The 19,012-nt window shown below is 40.2% G+C and overlaps 2 long non-coding RNA genes across 3 annotated transcripts in view; one reads left to right on the top strand and one right to left on the bottom strand.

Moving 5' to 3' along the window:
- The window catches only part of LOC148219726 (uncharacterized), a 75,994-nt gene that overhangs the window by 23,174 nt on the left and 33,808 nt on the right, over nucleotides 1-19,012 (bottom strand). Inside the window, exon 1 of one of the 2 annotated variants that reach the window (XR_015799649.1) lies at nucleotides 12,748-12,939. The exons of the other annotated variant lie outside the window; for it this stretch is intronic. This is a non-coding gene — a long non-coding RNA (uncharacterized LOC148219726). Of the gene's footprint in view, nucleotides 1-12,747; nucleotides 12,940-19,012 lie in introns of those variants that run through there. 2 annotated transcript variants of the gene reach the window in all.
- LOC148219727 (uncharacterized) overlaps nucleotides 1-19,012 on the top strand; it is a 177,967-nt gene that overhangs the window by 128,188 nt on the left and 30,767 nt on the right. The window lies entirely within an intron of this gene.

The following is a 19,012-nucleotide window of genomic DNA, read 5'->3' as shown; positions in this document are numbered from 1 at the left end:
TTGAGGCAAGAAACTAAGACTTTACTATTTTACATCTAGTATAAAACCCTAGTTGCTGAAAATACTTTACCTTGTTTTCCTCTACTGTTTCTACTCATTCAGGTCCAAAATATCAGAATCCCTGCTAATGAAATTTTCAAGCTATTTAGCCAGCATTGCTAATTCCACTCAAGTTTTTGATGCATCTGTCCTGATTTCAAGCATATTTATTATTACCTTTTCCTTTTCTTATGCTATAATGTGTTTAGCAGCTTCCAGCAGCAAAAGAAATTTCATTCTATATCTCCTTTGGTCTAGAAAAAACTTCTGCCTGTTACTGATGTTGCCCTGCAAATTATTGAGCCTGAAGGCCCACTCATAAATTACATGCTGTCCTCTGCACAAATACTTACCAAAAAGACAGCTCTTGTTAGGAAGAACTGTACTGTACAATTTAGGTAGTGCTTATGAGGAACACCTCTTTTACTGGAATTTAGGAGTAATTTAATATAGCTATGGTGGTTCTCACTGGAACCTGCAGCAGGCATGCATGACACAACATGCCCATGCCCAGTATGACATGCATTGTTAAGAGGCCTAAATTCAAAACTTGGTGAAAAAATGTTTTAATCTTGCTCTGTTTGTATTTCTGTTTTTCTCTCTTCTTTTAGGATTTCATCCTAAAATTGTAGTACTGGATTTTAAAAGTATTCAGAGGATCGTGTTAGCATGGCATCTGTTTGACAACACAAAAATGTGTTTTGCCATAAATTTTGAACCAAAATCCACAGTACTCCGATGTCAGTGGCTTTCTTCAGACATACCCTAGCAAACACCAGGGTATTTTTCTGTGGAGTGGGTTGACTGGAGTGATTGTCACCAGCTTGTTCTAGAGCTGGTAATTCTGTGTTATTTAAGCTATAGTTTATTTTATGGAATACCCATAGTAATGATACTTATTTCCATTTGAAAAAAAAAAAAAAGAAACAAATTAAAGACAGATTTTGTACTAAGACATATAATGTAATGGGGAAAAAAAGGGGGGCATTGTTCAGAGTATAAACAACACAGGCATTTCACTATTTCATGAGCTTAAAACATGACTTTTTTTCTCCTGTTTCCCCTTCTGTAACACTGTAGTCCTGTACCTCATGAAATTACATGAGTGTGAGCTAATATCCCATACGTTACTGGTATGCAAAAGAAAATAAGACTGTGAAATGTTGCAACATATTCCAATATAACAGACAATACATTTTACAGTCATTTGTTTATTTCATTGTTCAAGTGAATATTTGCCTCTGGCTCAGAGAGAGCGACTCTTCAGCCAGCAGTATCTTTTGGCAGCCTCAGAGGAAAACAGCCTTCCTGGCAAGGGAGGGATATTCCCTGCTGATGGACTGTGCACTGCCCTGCTCCCCGGCCACAGCACAGGGCGGAGGCTGTGCTGGCACACAGAGCCAAGGACATCATCTCAGGCCCAGGGAGCAGGCTCGAGAGTGGCACATTGATTAGACACCCTGGCTTCACATCTGTGAAGCACTCACTTTTTGGTGCCTGAAACACCCTGCAACTATTAACGCCCTGGTGCTGAGAAGAGTGGCGCAAAATACATCCAGCAGCCATTATCTATTTAAGTCCTGATTAGGTGTGACTTTTTGCATTCTGTCTAATTTCCTTTTATGTAACCACGTAAATTAGAAGTTTAATTTATGGGGAAATTATTTTTATTTCATTTTAAACCGGCTGAAAATTCAGATTAGTGTTTAGGTACGTGCATGGGAATCTCTCTCACCACACCTGAGCCTTTCTTCTTCCTTCCCTCATGTTCTGGAAATCTAATGACTATAAAAATTTATTGTAAACATTTTTTGAAAAGATTCAAAAAAGGAAATAAGATGGTGTGGAAAACAAGTCCAACAGTATATCAGTGAACTTGAATGAAACTGTGAGATGCAGTATAGTGTCACATGCAGTTGCCCTTACTCCTTAACCAAACAGGAGCTGTCGTATCTGCAAGTCCTATGAAATTGTGAATTTTCTTGAGATTAGTTTAACTCTATGTAAATTCCATGCAATCTGTAGTTTGCAGAAGGCGGAGTGTATATCTGATACAGACCACAATTAACGAGATAATCCCTCTAGGTACAATTCTTCTTATGTCTTACACTATGACAGCTGGGAGTAACGATGTGAGTCATCCTATTGAGAGCCATGTAAAAGCACTGAGTAACTCCACTACAATAGGCCTTCAGATTAAACAGAAGATGCTCTTTGGTTCAATTACACAAATAATTAAACAATAAGAAAGTGATAAGACCAACATCTACCACTCTTAGACTAACATAGCCACACACATACAGTTCATTGTGTCGTGAACATTATGACCTCATGACATTAGAAAGATTACATTTTTGTTAGCCAGAAGGAAGAATGCCATGATGTCTCCCATTAATTTTAAGCCACAAGACTTTACATGATTAAATTTGCAGGAACTCAGCTTCCCTAGTAAGGTAAGTGTTCTCAGAAAAGCCAGACATCAAAATGAAAGCTGAATTTTTTAAAAGTATTCGGGGCTTAGTACAGTTCCTGTACGGTACCTCTGTCTGTGTTTTCACAAGAGCTCAGTATTTAATGTGCTGAGGAAATGATTTTGTGAATGTTGAGCTGTTTGAAAATCCTGAAAATTTGAAAAATGAGGTAATATTTTCAGAAATGGTGAAGACATTGTTTCAGAAATTAAAATATGATCTAAAATACACAAACGGGTTCACATGAATAAACAAATCAAGATTTACAGCATAATAAAATGCCTGCAAGAACATTTGGGAGGACACAGGGCCCCCAGTAACTCTTTCACTGACTGGTAAAAAGAGCACATAAAAATCACTGGACATCTTCAACCCTCAGAAGCCTCCGAGTTCTATAGAAAGCACGAAGGTAGATATTTTTGAAAACAGAAAGAAACCTCTTATCTGGTTCTTTAGAAGTTTAAAACTATTTTAAAATGTGTCTCTAAAGCACTTTTGACCTATAGTGGGTACATTCTTTTAAGTCTTCTGCAAGCATGCCTTTGGCAGACAAGGATGAATGATTAAAAAATTTTAGTTGTTTTGATAATATTCCTTCTTTTCTGCTCAGATATTGTCTACCAGGAGTTATGTTCTCAAAAGCAGGCAAATACATTTGCTGATGTGTTCTATGAATCACTTTTTAATCTGCAACCCATTCAGAAACAGTTCACTGGAAATATTCAGAAATGAAGATTTGTCATTTAGTTAGATAAATTTCATGATACTGATTATTTTGTCCTTAATGGGTGACTCAGATAACTAAACTGCAACAGGAAGATTCTCAAAATGCAGTTTGAGTGTAAAATCAGACATTTGGAGCTACAAGTGCAATTGGAAACTTGCTAAGAGTTATGTGTGCAGTAAGGGGCCCATGTATATACATGAACATGTCTTTATGTCCAGCTCCTTGGCTGTTATAAATCAGAGAACCTCTGTGAGAGCTGAGATTCTGGTCCATATCTTCAGATTCACTTTCCAGAGCTATGTAAATCGAGTCAGCTTGTATTTGCATCTTCCTCAAAGTGCCAAACGAGTTCCTTGCATGTTTTAATGGCTGGTGGGCTTCACAGAAAGCAGATACACATGTATCTCTGTGACAGTCTTCCCAGTAAAGTAATAAATTAATAATTAAAGTTACTCCCAGGTATCTTAGCTCTAGCTCTTAGCCCAGCTGCAGCCAGCTTGGAGGCCTGAGAACAGTACTGCTTCAGGGTAGACACAATTGATTAAATTTTTCAAGGGCACTTTGTGGGGTTTCCAGATCAGGATGCACCTCTTGATCAACCTCCCAATTGCCGTAAAGAGTTTGGTGCAGCTGCACACTCCCTCCACACCTGATTCTGATTTTGCTTACTCTCAAGCAGGAACTGCTAGGAATACCTCAGAATTTCAGAACTCTAAACTGGATATAAATAAAGATCAGAATCTCTTCTGTGAAAACTTGATAGAGATCCAGATTGGCCTGTGCTCTGCCAGGGCATTAGTCACTTTGAAAATGATGATAGTGCAGCTTTAGTGAGCTGCACTCCTGCGGTCTGTTTTTCTTTCCCCTAATGGAGATCTCACAAGATAGAGTAGCTTGAGTCACTGCTTCTCTTACCGTATTTGTCCATCAGCAGGTCTTCTGCCATTTCAGGGATGACACGTCACCTTTTAGAGCTTACTCATATATTAAGGGTATGTATTATTATTATTATTATTATTATTATTATTATTATTATTATTATTATTATTATTATTTATCTCCCTTGAGAAGTCCTGCATCACTTACAACTCTCTGAGACACGTTAAGAACCAACAAAGAGTCCAGTATCACCACTGTTGCTTCAGCATGTTAGATTATGTAGTAAAAGTTTACCAGAATGGCATGCTTGCTGATAAACATTGTGACACAGAGCAGTTCAATTAGGCAGCTTAAAATGTTGACAAAACTATGCACCCTTAGGTTGCCTGCAAAACAGTCTACAGCATAAATTGCAGTTCTGTATTTGGTGTCTGGTAACATACATGTCTTAGCAAAAGAAACTTTTAGGCAATGATGTGTTGATGAATACTTCAAAAAAGAAGCTCCCACGCACTCCCATGCTTAGCTGGCTGCATACACTATGTCTTTAGCTATATCACCGGGAAATTTACTCAGTGGGAAAAAAACCCAAACCAAAATGCTTTCTCTCAACAAAAAAGCAGGCACAACAGCTTGTTAAATGAGTAAATTTCTGAAGGCAGAAGCTTCTTACTTGTGAGAGTAATACAAGCATATCAAGCAATATGGGCAGATCTAATTTCATTTTCAAAATTCAGCCATGGGAGGAATTTAAAACCACGATTAAAATACAAGAGTAAATCAGAAAAATAGCTCCTCTGTGTGTGTAATTGAAGGGACAATTAAAATAATTAGAGAAAGAGGTGTACAGAGAGCTGTTCATAACTCAATTTTTCATCCCTCAAAGCCCTTTGAAAAATGTTGCCCAAGCAGGATTTTCTGAAAATGACAATATATTGTTCCTTCAAATATACTAAATTATACTGCTTAGCATTCTACACATAAGGTAAAGGCAGGTTTGAGTATCAATATTCTAAGACAGAAATATTGTACCCGTGAAATAAGTGATAATGTGCGTGATATGACAGCAAGAATCCAAGGGCCTGGGAGAAAGCCTCTCTGTCAAGAGTGTTTTAGATGTGACCAGAGAAAGATTAACTCTGTGAGAGGGAGAGATACAGCTCAGGCATAGTCAAACTTAGTTGATGGCAAAATTGTAGTAAGCACATCCGAGTCCTGAGCAATTTTTTTCCAGCAGAATTTCATTTTGGAATTCTGAAGTTAGTTACAGGTTTGCATATCTCCTAAAGAAGACACAAAAATTAAGTGTGTAAGCACTGATGTGGATGCTTGATCAGATGCCTCAAGGGATAATAGATTTCAACAACAGCACAGAGGATAAAGTCCTTTCTGGAGGTCTCTTGCTGGGCTCATTCATTCTGTTGGCTTTATTTAAAAAAACTATATAAAGCTATATATATAAACTAGAGCTCTCTGTTGCTCTAGTTTATGCTTCAGTGAAGTTATTCCAACATAAAACTTGAGTAAGGTGTGAATCAGCTCTTAAGATTCCACAATGTTTTCAACTCAGTTGTGGCTGCTAAATCTTGCTGTGGCTGATGCACTATTGATTTTGCCCAAACATTTCTTTTTAATTGATTTGAACCATATATATGTTTTACAGCAATTGAGGAAATAAGAATTGAGTATCTAGCAGAATAATATAGCCTGTAGACCTCTGGTAATTGGGATGACAGTTTATGTGGTACATTTCTTTCTCTGTTTTTACCAGCATATGTAAATTAAAACCCCCTGCAGATTTCCTTTTACTGTGATGGATATAAGAAAGTGTAATGATCCAATAACTCTTATGCTGCAAGGCAGTTAGGTATAGCTATTGCAAATTTAACTAAAATTATATGGACAGCACCTGAGAGTTACTGATGTTGAGCATCAGACTCCCTCTGAAATCCATACAAGGTAGGGGTGCTCATCATTTCTGAAAGCAGGCTGGTAATGTGCTCATGACAGGCTTTGTATATACAAGCCATCCTGTGAGCGGCAGCACTAATTAGTCCTGATTTCAGGAAGACTGTGTTCATACTTGCCTCCCCTGCAACAACTCCCACCCCTTCCACCGTGGCCTTCTCTCACCTCTGTAACCTCGGTTCCCCCTGCTCTGTTCCTAGAGCTGCCTCAGCCCACGCTTCTGCCTCTTCCTCCAGGTATCCCCTGCCCCATTGCTTCCTTAACATTTCTTTCTTCTACACCTCCCCTCAGGCACCATGCACTTACCTCTTACCTGCTTTCCAGTTCTTTTCTACACAAACTGAAAAAAAGCCTGAATCACTGATTTGCTGATGGGCTTGAAGTCATTTGACCATGTTGGCTGGCCAGCTGGCAGACAAAACACACCAGATAATTATTTAATTCATGCTGAAACCCTCCCCTCATTTGGAGTACTTATTTAGCTCTTTTCTCTGTCTAGCTGCCAGTTTTCATGAAACCTGGAGGAACATAAAATATCTAAGGCTGATACCTGACTGATAAATTGAGTTGAAATAAGCCAACAGAATCAGAAGTTATTTGAGGGCAGGACAGAAAAAAAACAAATGGGCAAGTAATACTGTTATGCAAGTCCTATTTCCTTAGGAAGTCAGGCTAATAAAACACGCAAGCAGATGTTAATTTTATTTTTCTTCTCATGACCTTTTTGTCCACTTGGATCCCAGTTCCACAACTTCAGCCATATTAGAAGACCTGTTTGCCCATTCAGTAGCTCAGTCACACCTCAGAGCAGCTACATGCAGACATCACCCATGGTCTACATGGTCTATACCCATGTAGAGATCATGCAAGCCTCCATTTCCTCTGGACAAGCCACTGGCTTTGGACAAGCAATTTTTTGATACAGTAACTCTGCATGGTCTTCCTTAATACTGTTAATACAGGTACCCCATGCAGTAAAAGTTTCCATCATCTTCTTCTTTGATATTGCACAAATTCTTGGGAATCTAATCCATTAACAGTAACCTTGCAGTCTTATCAGTCTCTTTGTGTTATTATTTTATGATGTGCTTAGAATTGCAAGGGATGCGTGGGTTTTTTGTTTTTCTTCCTAGATAGCAAACTAAATATTTTTATCACTTTCTTCTATTATAAACGCTTGATCTTTTTTTTGTTTTTTCACCTCCCAGCAGCTTTTGGAGGTATCCATAGAGATGTAGCACACAGACGTAAACTGAACAGTGACTTTTCCGCCTTGTATGGGAGCTGTGGATGTGAGATAGATGTTGATTCTCAGAATTTCCAGAGCAGTGTACAAGCCTGTGGGAGAAGGTTGTCCAGTTGTTAACATGGATGTGCTTGTTTGCCTAGGGCAGCTGTAGTACTATGGTTGGCACAGCAGTGCTAAATAGAGTTCATTGGTGGTCCTGTAGCTTTTTCCACAAAAGGAAGGACTTTTGTCCTACTGTAGACAAATTCCATATTGAGCAATTTGTGTAAATTAATGCAATATGGTTTTCTTCTCTTCTTTCAACAGAGGTTGAAAATCTATTTTAGCCTCATCTAAAACCACTGGAAGGAACTGGGTTTAGAGCAGACCCTCCATGGACTAGTGCATGCTGCCCATGAGACCAGTCCTAGCAGAATGTAAAACTCACAATGACTCCATAAGCACATCCTAAATACAGCACACATGTATTACAAGAGGTTTTTAATTACCACAAATGGTTTTGGTTACAGTTCCCCATCACACTTGAAGTGATCTCAGTACTGCCGCTTCTGAGGAGACATTGTTCTGCACAGACTTGCTGATCTACCAGGCCTTTCCCCATACCCAAAGGCCCTGGGATGTCACCCCAGCAGCCACCACAGCCAGATGGCTCATCCTACACCCCAGTGAAGCAAAGCCCATGTACAGAAGAGGTGTTTGGGCATGGCTTCCCAGCAATGCCTGCCTGACTTTCTAGCTTTGAGCCTGTTGGCCTGAAGGCAGATAGGTAAAGGGAAGAAGCAATTCCACCTGCAGTTTCAAGGAGGTGTCACCTGTGATGCTTCATCTCTCCAGATGGGCACAGAACTCAACAGGAATGGCTAGGGGCTTCGTCCACAGCCTGAACTTCTCCCAGCCCACCAAGGAGGCATGCAATTGTTAGTTTTTCAAGTCTCTTCAGCAGCATGGACTAAGAAAATTTTGCTGACGTTAAGTTGGTAAGCAAATAACTTCTTTGGACAGATCCTCAATTTGTCCGGATTTAATGGAGCTTTTATTCCTCTGAGGGAGCTGAGAGAAGTCCTCTACTAAATTGGATCCACTTTACCTTATCCCTGAGCTGTGAACTTGAGAATGATTCAGCAGGAATGACAGATGGGAAAGTCATCATTACTTCTTTCATCCTCCATGGGCCCTGCTTTTGAAGGCTTGGCAACCTGGTGCTTGGCTCTTTCCAGTCTTGCCACTGCTAAGTGCTCCCCTAAAAGAGGAAAAGAATGGCTGGTGGAGAGGGAAGCATATTCAGCTGTAGGGAGCAGCCCTGTGCCAAGGCCATTGCCTCTGCTCGGTGTGGCTGAGCTGTCCCCAGAGCTGTCTCCCAGGGAATGTCACACCTGCACAGTCTGCCCATGGCCAGAACTAGGCTGAGTATCAGACTGTTTCACTGGAGCCAGGCTCAGTTGCTCTTGACCAGAGAGCTGGGGCAGCAACTAAAAGAAGCTAGTGTGGAATGAATGATGTCTCCTTCTGACAGAGATACGCCTTTCCCTAATTGCTGAGTTAATAAAACAGCTTCCAGCCTGGCCCAGCACACACCTATACTGGTTCTGACCATCCTGTTCAGCCACATTCCTCTCAGAAGCACACCAAAACTTTTGGCAGGTGTTAATGGTTGTCTGCTGAGTGTGGCAGAGGACCTGAGCTACTCTGCTCCTTGCAATTTCACTTAGCTGATTCTACATGTCTATGTATTTGTCAGTTCTGAAAATGGAAATGAGCACATGATTTTACACATTCAGCAAAGTCTTTAGTTTGTCTGTAATGATGCAGATCTTCAGAAGGGCAATGCAGAGCACTGTTTGACCACTCCTTGGAAAGATCTGCCTCTTACTCAAGAAGACAAGTCTGGGTCTCCATCAGAACTTAAAAACTACATAATCATATTATAATCTATATAATATTATTATATTATAGTATCTTATATATTAATATAAGATATAATATAATTATAATAATATAATTAATATTACATATATATCTCAATTAATGTTGTCTCAGACCCCAAAACTTCTTGCTGTGCTTCTACAGAAGATGAACCTAGCTCTAAACCTCAGATGTGAGTCACAGAAAGCTAAATGGATCAATAAACTCAAAGACGTGAAGTACCTCACAGTCAGTTTAAAAGTTTGGCTTAAAAATCAAGGAGATCATCTTCCTTGGGCAGCCTAAACTAATGAGGATCTCACAGTTTGGGACAGATCCTGCAAAAAATCTATTTTTGATTTTGATTTGACTGATAAAGGCCTGATTCTGTGTGGTGCATTTTTTGATGCTTTATTTCCATGTAATCTGAACTAAGAGAGTCTCCTTATATGCTGCACCATTTCCACCAATTCTGTGGAAAATGTGATTGTAAAAAGCAGGTTTGCACAACCATCCTGAGAAATAGGATGGTAGAGAAAGCTATACAGGGATACTTGTCTGTACTCAGGTATCCTGTCTCATGACTGAGTACTGGGTACTACAGACATCAGCTAAAAGAACCATGAAAAGTCCTGTAGTTAATACTGATTTCAGGTATTAACCTAAAACTGATTCTGCTTAATCCCAACTATTACTTGAGAAATTTTACACATTAAAATGAAATAGCATCATTTGACTTAAATGTTTGCACAATGCATTATAATGAAAAAATAGAGGACCTTTTTTAAATATTCTGAATGATGCTGGAGCTCTCTTCCTTTCTCAGAGGTGAGTGCAATAATGGGAAAGGATGGTGCAGGGATTTAGTTCCCAGAACTTCTTTTCTTTACTAGCACCAGGTGACATTTGTGACTGCACAAGGAGAAACTTTCAGGAAGGAATTTGACTTCTCAGCTGACAGTCCCACAAGTCAGAGGGACTCTAGGGGTCCAACACATAGTGAACAATTGTGTCCTCTGAATATTTATAAAGTACTTTTATGAATGACAATGCAGATGGTGCTTTACCATATTTTTGCCTTTGCCCACTTACTCCCCAGGTCTCTCTGCAACGAGCTGGAGGGCCCTGCAGTGACTTTTGGGACCTTCAGACTTGAGGCATGGTCTCCCTCTCCTCCAGCCATGAGGACAAAGGCCTGATGATGCTTTTCATGTGTTCTGATGGAGGCCCTCCATTCATGGGTGCTGTCTCTGAAGTGTGCTGGACCACATTCCAACCTCTTTGTTTTCCTAGCTTTCCCCCATTGCAGTTCCTTTTGACACAGATGATTGTCTGCAGAGCTTGCTCCCATAATAGCTGTATCTTGACTAAAATAGTTCACCTATTCACCTATGTAATTCCCCATACTAGAGATCCTATACCTGTTCTTTAATGTGCACAATAATAATACGAAAGCAACATTTCCATTAGCCTAGCAACAGCCAAATTATACCAAAAATACAAAGAAAAATTACTTAGACTTCCAGTCTTTGCAAAAACAAATCCTTAGGGGAGATTTAATCGCTAAATGCTCTGAAGCTGCAGCTGTACAAAAATAACAATTCAGTGGATACAGACCAGAAGAAGAAAAAAATAGAAGTCCATTTAACTAGTAGTCACACAAACAACAAATACTCTGTGGGACTGAAGAGCTTTCATTGTGTGATATGAAAATACATCTGATTCTTTCTGCTTATGTTCAGTTAGTTCTGATAGACCATTTGTCTATCTCTTCACTTCTCCTTCTAAGATTTCCACAAAATAGGCCGTTTTTACTTCACATTTACTAATTTGTTTCAGTTCTGGAAGAAAAGACAGTTCTGTCAGTTGTAATATCTCTTCAACACTCAACAACAAGCAGAGGGCCTGGAAAATATATGTTATGCAACAAGTCAACCATTTATAATATTTCAAAAGTTACTTCCCTTCTGAGTTCTCTAAACAAATATGAAAGGCTGCTAAACTAGAAAGAAATCACATTCTAGCACTGAAAACAGCAATGAAAAAATGCCAGTAGTAAACTTTCATTTTAACTCTCAGCTGTTATAACCATCAGTGGGTGAACAGCAAATCTTTCACATTGCAAAGTATTTGGTTAAGATTTTTTTTAAACCTTTTCAGCACCAGGATCTAAAGAATGCAGTTCTTCATAGTATCCCTTGAATTCAGTCCAGTGAGACTTTTAAACACATCTGTGTGAAATGTTAGGCTTCTATCTTGCAGGAGGTAGTAGGCTTTTAAATGTGCTTTTAAATTGGAGTTGGAGTTTCATAGGAGCATCCAAATATCATGGCCAAGCACTGATAAAGTGCTGGCTGGCTTTGACATCAGATTTATGAAACCAAAACTGGGGTCAGACTCAGAGAAAACCTGCAGTTTCTCTGGGTTTCCTCTCCGCCAAGCCCTCTTTGCTAAATGCAGAACTCAGAACAGACTGAAGGCTTCTTGCAGCCCTGGGGAGTTCTTGGCTGGCAGATAGAGGAGGGAGCCCAGCCTCCTTCCTCCCTCTCCCAGCCAAAGTGTCAGGATTGGATGCAGATGCACTGCACTGCACTGCCTTCCAAGTTCCTGCACTAACTTGGGAGCCAGTGAGATAAAATTAAAACACAATGTGGACGTGAAGTGAGGTCGCTCTGTGCTCCTGGTGCTGGTCTGACAGCCACCAGACAGGAGAAAAGCCGGGGTGAAGTCCAGCTGTGCTTGCTGAACAAACAGCTCCTCCCTACAGGACAGCAGTCTGAAAGGTGGTCAGTCACAAGCTTTTCGGCAAATTCCACTCCTGTAATACCAGGAAACTTACGTATGATCAAAGTACTCTTCAAACACTGGGCCAAATTCTGAGCTCAGTTTTATAGAGCATGTCCAGAATTACTTCTTAAGCCAGTAGAGTTGCTGCTGCTTAATATCAGTATCAATTTGGCCTGATGCAATTTGGCTAAACTTGCTGAAATTATGGCAAAGTATGTAAATGAAGAATGGTTTTAGTCTCTTAACTCTTCAATGGTTTGCTTTTTTCCCTTTTGGCTCCTGCTTTACATTTAATTATGCCAGGCTCTAAAATACATTCTCAATGGCAAGCCAAGATTTTGAGTAATTGTGAGGAAGGGAGGATTTCTTGTTCCGAGGTACACATTAGCTAATTTTCCTTGGGTTCTGATACTATCAGATTCCACCACCCCACCCCCTTCTCTGGGCTGGGTTGTTTTTTTTTCCCCTTGTTTTCCAATTGCGAAGCAGACATCTGGCAGCTCTCTGGTGGCAATAGCTGATACACTCACTCTGCTTACTGCACTTGGCCATTTCTCTGTGGGAGGTATGAGAGGAGGCAAAAGGAGCCGTGGTTTCAGATTCAAGCCCTTATTTTTATCCTATATAATTCCACAGCGGGATGTTTTCTTGCTCCTACCACCCTCAGGCTTGTGCTTTCTATAATCACTGAAAGACCAAAACTAGCAAAAAAAGACTTTCCCTACCTTCAATATCAGGGGAAGTCTTCCCAGTTTTTGCAAATACCTTTTGTCTCTTCTGCTGCTAAACCTCAGACGAACTCTTCCTTCCCCAGCAACCCCAGAAGCGAGGGGTACCTGAGGTGGGGCAGGGGATGCTCGGTTGGGCGCTGCCACCTGGCCTGGAGGTCACGGCAGTCGGGGAGGAGATGCCAGAGCCCCTGCCACGCTGCTTCTCTGTGGGAAGGGTCCCCCAGGGACATACTGACATGTGGGAAGGGGAGGGGAGAAGGGAAGCAGCGCATGACTGTGTCTGCCGTCATTTGCCCTGTTTGTGCCTTGAGTTCTTGAAAGGGAATATAACGGAGCCCTCCATGACCTCAAGCTTTCATCTAAATATTTAATAATGATTTATTTTACTGTGATGTTGATTAAGACTAAGTAAATATATACTACACATAAATTATTTCATTCTAAATCAACAGCCACATTTTTTTCCCGGTAATGATCATCATTAGTCTGGAATGTTTCTCATGCTTATAATTTTTTAATAAATTGAAATGATTTTTATTGCAAAATAATCCCCATATGCCCCTGTGTAATTTTGAATATTAATTCATTCCTATTCCCATATCTGACAATCCTGCCTGAAGTCATTTAGGCTCATATGAGAATGATCAGATTTTATTCTTGTACAAACTCTAGAGGCTTCTATGCATTTGATACCAATGCATTTCAGCTTCAGCACTGATGTTGACACAAAACAATTGTCAAGACATCAAGTGGTCTGTGTAAGAGTCTAATCTCGTGTGAGACTTCTTTCTTTCTCCATCACAAAGTATGTGTCTGATAGGCTAGAAATTATTTTGATATTTGGTTTCAGCTGTGCAGGCTTGTACACATAACCAATAGATATCTCTTTCATATTTGCATTTTTATCATATTTACCCTACTGTCTTTATTCCACTCAGTAGCAAGAAACTGCTCCCTGATATTTAAGAAAAAAATGAAGTACTGAATGCCACTATTAAGCAAACTTGCGTCTCAGCAAAAATAACAACTATGATGTGTCAGCCTCAGATAACATCATCAAGTAATTTTCTGAGTAATACTGATAATTCAGCCTCAAAATGGCATTTTTCAATTTCTAAACAAGACATCATAATGTTTGCAGTTGTCATATGAATATGTATTAAAGCTTTAGTACCTCAGAATGTCTGAATGTATAAATATAAAGAAGAACACAGAAGAAAAATTAAAATGCTTTAAAAATAGGCTCAACTGATTGAAAACTCTGGCTAGAAATTTCTGCATTGTATACTGGGAATCCACAGTAGCAGTGAGCCCAGGATGTTGAAGATGTGCCATTACTTTTTTGCCATGTAATCTCAGTTTGAGACTGTCATCATCTCTTAATATATTCTATCAAAGGATCCTCCTAGAATACGTGGAACAGGCTTGGTGAGTAGATACCAAAAAAAAAAAAAAAAAAAACCAACAAACAAAACCCTGCAGCTCACAGTTCTGGCTTCATTGCAAGTGATAGTAATTATCTTCACTGTTTGCATTAAGCTCAGTCACAGGGCAAGACAGTGACGGCTGGGGAAGAAGGCTTTAAGCAGAAATCAGAACATAAGACAGAGTGAGACACTGTAAAAACAATACTTTTGTGGAAGTATCTTTTGTTCTAAGCCCATTTCTGGTTAATTTTAAGAAAGGCTGACATAACACTTGGCTGGCTAGAGAAGGTATGGTCAGGTTCTGCAGTAGTAGACTTGTCCTGACACCAGCCTAAGGGCAGGTTTCTACCAGCAGGAAACTTTATTTATCCAAATCACTGGTCTATTAGGACCATTCTAAGTTTCAGAGGCCATTAGTGCTACAACTGCTGCTCACTTATCCTGCTCCCTGCTACAAAACTCTGTCAGGAGGTCCTTCCCCATTGTGCAGGTTACCTCTTCAGTCTGCAAAGGGTAGGCAAGGTTACACCTGACCTGTCTGTCTGGTATGCCACCCCCAGCACTCAGATGGGGTTTAGCCAAATCTATCATCACAGGCTGACCTGTAAGACGATTGTATTGCTTTACTTTATCATTCCCGCATTAAGATGACTAAACTCTAGATTGTGCAAAATGTTGTGCTGTCAGTTTTAACTCACAGTGAGCAGCATCAGCACATCACAGTAATCGTGAAGGACTAGGTGCTGGCTCATTTTCAGAGTTTCCATTGATTTTAAAATTGCTTTGATGATCTACATTTGGGGGGTGGAGGGGAGGGAGGACAAAAAGTTGGGGGAAAAGGATTTGTCTCTCCATGTAAGCCTAAGCACAAATAAAAAACACACAAAAACAAAAGTGTAGGTGAGGATGTGTCTCATACAGCATCCTAATGCTTCAGCTGTTGTGCATCCCACACCCAGGGCTTTAAGTCATTTACAGGAGGAGAAAGTCAGTAAATTCATTTTAAAGGAAACTTTCAGTTATTTTTCTCTGGTATTGGCTTTTAAATGGATCAGTTCTGTCCCATGGAACTTCTGTCCTCCTCAGCTTTTTAAAAGTGACCTCCTATATATTTTAGATTCAGTCTGACTTGGTTTTTCACTTGTACAGAAGTTTATCACATGTTAAGTACTGGCTAAAGTGAGAAAAAAGAGAGACTCAGCAAGAGAGTTGTAAGCACTTATATTTTACCACACATTTGGGACAGACAAAGTGCATATATATGATTGGTTACTGTGCAGTAAACTTAGCATCTGTCTGAGCCCTGAGGGTTTGTCTACACACAAAAGTTGTTGTGTTTAACCATACCATTAAAGTGCAACGTAGGCCTCAAGGACTGATGCAGTCAGCTTGATATAAAAGTATGTAAACCCACAGAACCTGGCCCTGTAAGACAATAACAATAAGCTAAAGGTGTATAAATTATCTTTATACCTGAGTATAATGTTACCTGTAGGAGAAAACACCAGCATATCACCACTTCATGCAATTAAGTCAGGGAAAATACTGGCAGAAACCAGGCTTGAAGTAGTACAGTACCATTACTGCTCCTGAAATTGTTATAACTGAACACATGTTTCAGATCATTCCACTTCTGTGGTGTGTGTCATTCAGCAGGGAAAAAAATCACCTGGACTGCCCACAGGAAAACTGTGTGTGGGGTGGGAGGGAAAACACACAAATGGTAAAATGCCACCAAGAGTCTCATTTGAGAGATATTAAAACTTTCTGTACAAGTAAGAAATGGTGCATTAAAAGTTCAGGAACTGCAGAACAGGAAGGAATCTGAATCAAATATTCAGATTAATTGAGCCAACAGTCAATTGCTAAGCTTTCTGCATTATGAGTTCATTTGGTAATTCATGACAACTAGGAGACTTTAGGAAGGTAGTAAGTATGACAGTGACATGATAGTCGGAAAACAAGTTTTTCTGTAGTTCTTGTAGGAGCTTGATTTGAGCCTTGGAACCTGTATATCATATATTCACTGTTTTAAAGAGGACGAGGAGAAAACATGAGCCTGCACATGCATTGGTAGATAGACTTAAAATCTAATATGAAATACACATTATATGCTGAATATATGCATAAAATGTGGTCTGTGAGGAAATTCTTTGTGGTGGAGGGACAGCATTGCTCCTAGAATGGATAATAAATTACAGACCATTTCTTTTGGCATGATTTAGAATATTTATTGCAAATATTTCCCATAACATAATCTGCTGTGTGACACAAAGTGGTAAAATGTGTCAGGCGTACTCTTTAGTCCTCTGAGGAAAATGTGAAATCTGAATTTCCGTGTAGAAAAAGGTTTCTGTCAAGGCTGGATCATCACAGACAAATGCAAAATGACAGCCACAGTTATAGAAAAAGTGGCCATCCTTCAGTTTTAATGCATGGCTTTCTACTGATGTACTCCTTTTCACCTCCATGATGTATTTAGAGTCCATCGGGGTTATTACCTGGTGAGGTTTTGTTAGCAGGTGGCCCACAGGGGTGTGTGAGAGACTGGAATGTCAAGGCTCAGTGACTCAAACAATGGGTGCTTTGCTGAGGTTTGCAGCCCCCAGCCAGCAGTGGTTTTGGGGGTGCCGTGAAACTTCTGATCCGTGCAAGGACAGCCCAGGTGCGAGGGGCGAGCATCCACAGAGGAGCACCGTGACAAACCAAGCTCTGCTTAGCAGCTAGAAGGGTTGTGAGACACATGGGGGAAAAGATGTAGATCCTGTGGAGATAGCATAGTGCATTTTACCATGCCAGTGCCCTCCCTTAGCAAACAGGCTCTGGTGTAAAACTGCCTCCTGGGTGATTTATCGGGATGTGAAATTCACACAGCCTGGGGTTTTCATCCCTTCTGATGAGGCATAACTGGCTCAGCCACGCTGACGTGACAGGCAGCTGCCATGTCTTAGGAGATGTCACAAAGCATCAAAGACCCCCCCAAGCACCCCCAGACCCTTTTCTGAGGCCTTCCACCAGAGGACTGATCCACAGTGTTGTAACAGATGCACAATGTTGCAACACTGTTAAACTCCCCTGAGGGAGGTACCTGAGCATTCCCACCTGAATATATTCATTAATGTATTGAATTCTGTGTTTCAGACACTTCCTCCACCCCAGACACATTAGGACTGAAACCATCACTTTACCCAATGGATATCAAAATTGAAACAATCAAGTCTCCTCACTGGATTAATGGATGACTGTGTATCTTCCAACTCTAATCCTTTATTTCTGTTTCTTTTCCATATGTACTTTTCTTACTTTTGTACTCAATTTTATTTCACTTTCCTTACTTTTACACTTTCCTATTGCTAGATTTCTTAGACAATAGCAAAAATGGCTATCAAAATATGTCTTTTCCATTGCAAACAAATTTGTTCTAAAATCATTATAAATATATATATGTATTTATATATAAGTAAATCTCTACCCCTGCAACCCATGGAGGTCTACAGTGGAGCAGAGATTCCCCTGCAGCCCCTGAAGAAACCCAAGTTGCAGCAGGTGGGTGTGCCCTGGAGGAGGCTGCAGCTCACAAAAGATTGGGTTTTTTGGCAGATGTGACTCTGCAGGGGACCAGGCATTCCTGAATGGCTGCAGCCCATTGTAAGAAGCCATACTGGAGAAACTCTTGGAGAACCACACCCTGTAGGAAAGACCTGCTCTGGAGCACTTTGTGAAGGACTGTGTCCCATGGCAGGGACCGCATGGGGAAGAGAGTGAGGAGGAAGGGGCAGAGATGAAGCACTATGAGCTGACCACAACCCCTGCTCCTCACCCCTCCCACACTTGTAGAAGGGAGGAGGTAGAAAAAGTAGGAGAGAAACTGAACCTAGGAAGAAGGGTAGGAGAAAGGGTTATGAGTTTTATTATTTTTTCTCACTGTATTAGTCTGTTATAATTGGTGATATATTACATTAATTTCTCCAAGTGGAATCTGTTTTGCTTCTGACAGTAATTAGTAAGTGACCACCCTGTCCTTAGCTCCACTCATGTGCTTTTCACCTTCACCATATATTCTTCCCCTGTCTCCCTGTGATAGAGCAGACTAGAACATTGGTGGACAGCTGACAGGCCAGTCAAGGTGAACTCACCACAGAGGGAGTAATGTTAAAGGACATACCCTCATACAAATTTACCTTCTCTTGTATTAGCAACTACCTCAAATAGTAAGATGCCAGTCAAGTGTGACACAAGCAATAGACCCTGCACAGCTACTCTGTAAAGAAGAATGTTCTCTGTAAAGAAGAACCTTCCTCTGCCAGAGTCACCGGCCTTTTAGAACCAACTTTTTCAATGCACAAACTTTGAAAGCATCAAAGTGCAGATTTCATTTTGTCATATTTAGTGTTGTCATTATAGCTCCAAATCACAAAATTCTCTCTAATGCTTCTGTACCAATATATTTAGTATTATTAGAAGAATACAGATTCATACCCCTAAAAACCAAAAAAGCCAAAGTAAGGCACAGTGGTATCAGGACATGCTTTGGGAGATTGTTCCTGGAACAGTGATGCACCAGTGTTTTGTGCTGATTGTGCAGATGCACACATGCACTGAATCAATGGAGTCAACATTTTCCAGACATACTACATCCAGAAATAGTTATTTGCTGGGCATTTCATAAGGATGAAAGGAGCTATAGCCAAAACCAATATCTGATTTTTACACTAGTGTGGAACAGGCAATTCCTCTTCTGGCCTTTTATTATTTAAAGAAATAAATATAGGGAAGAGTGTTAAATTACTGGGCATTATCTCTTAAAGTGGTACTTCTCATATCCTTGAAAC

Source organism: Sturnus vulgaris, chromosome Z (genome assembly GCF_052056855.1).
Source record: "Sturnus vulgaris isolate bStuVul1 chromosome Z, bStuVul1.hap1, whole genome shotgun sequence".
Classification (NCBI taxonomy): Eukaryota; Metazoa; Chordata; class Aves; order Passeriformes; family Sturnidae; genus Sturnus; species Sturnus vulgaris.
Note: the sequence above shows the minus strand (reverse complement) of the source record. Positions and strands in the feature narration are given on the sequence as shown.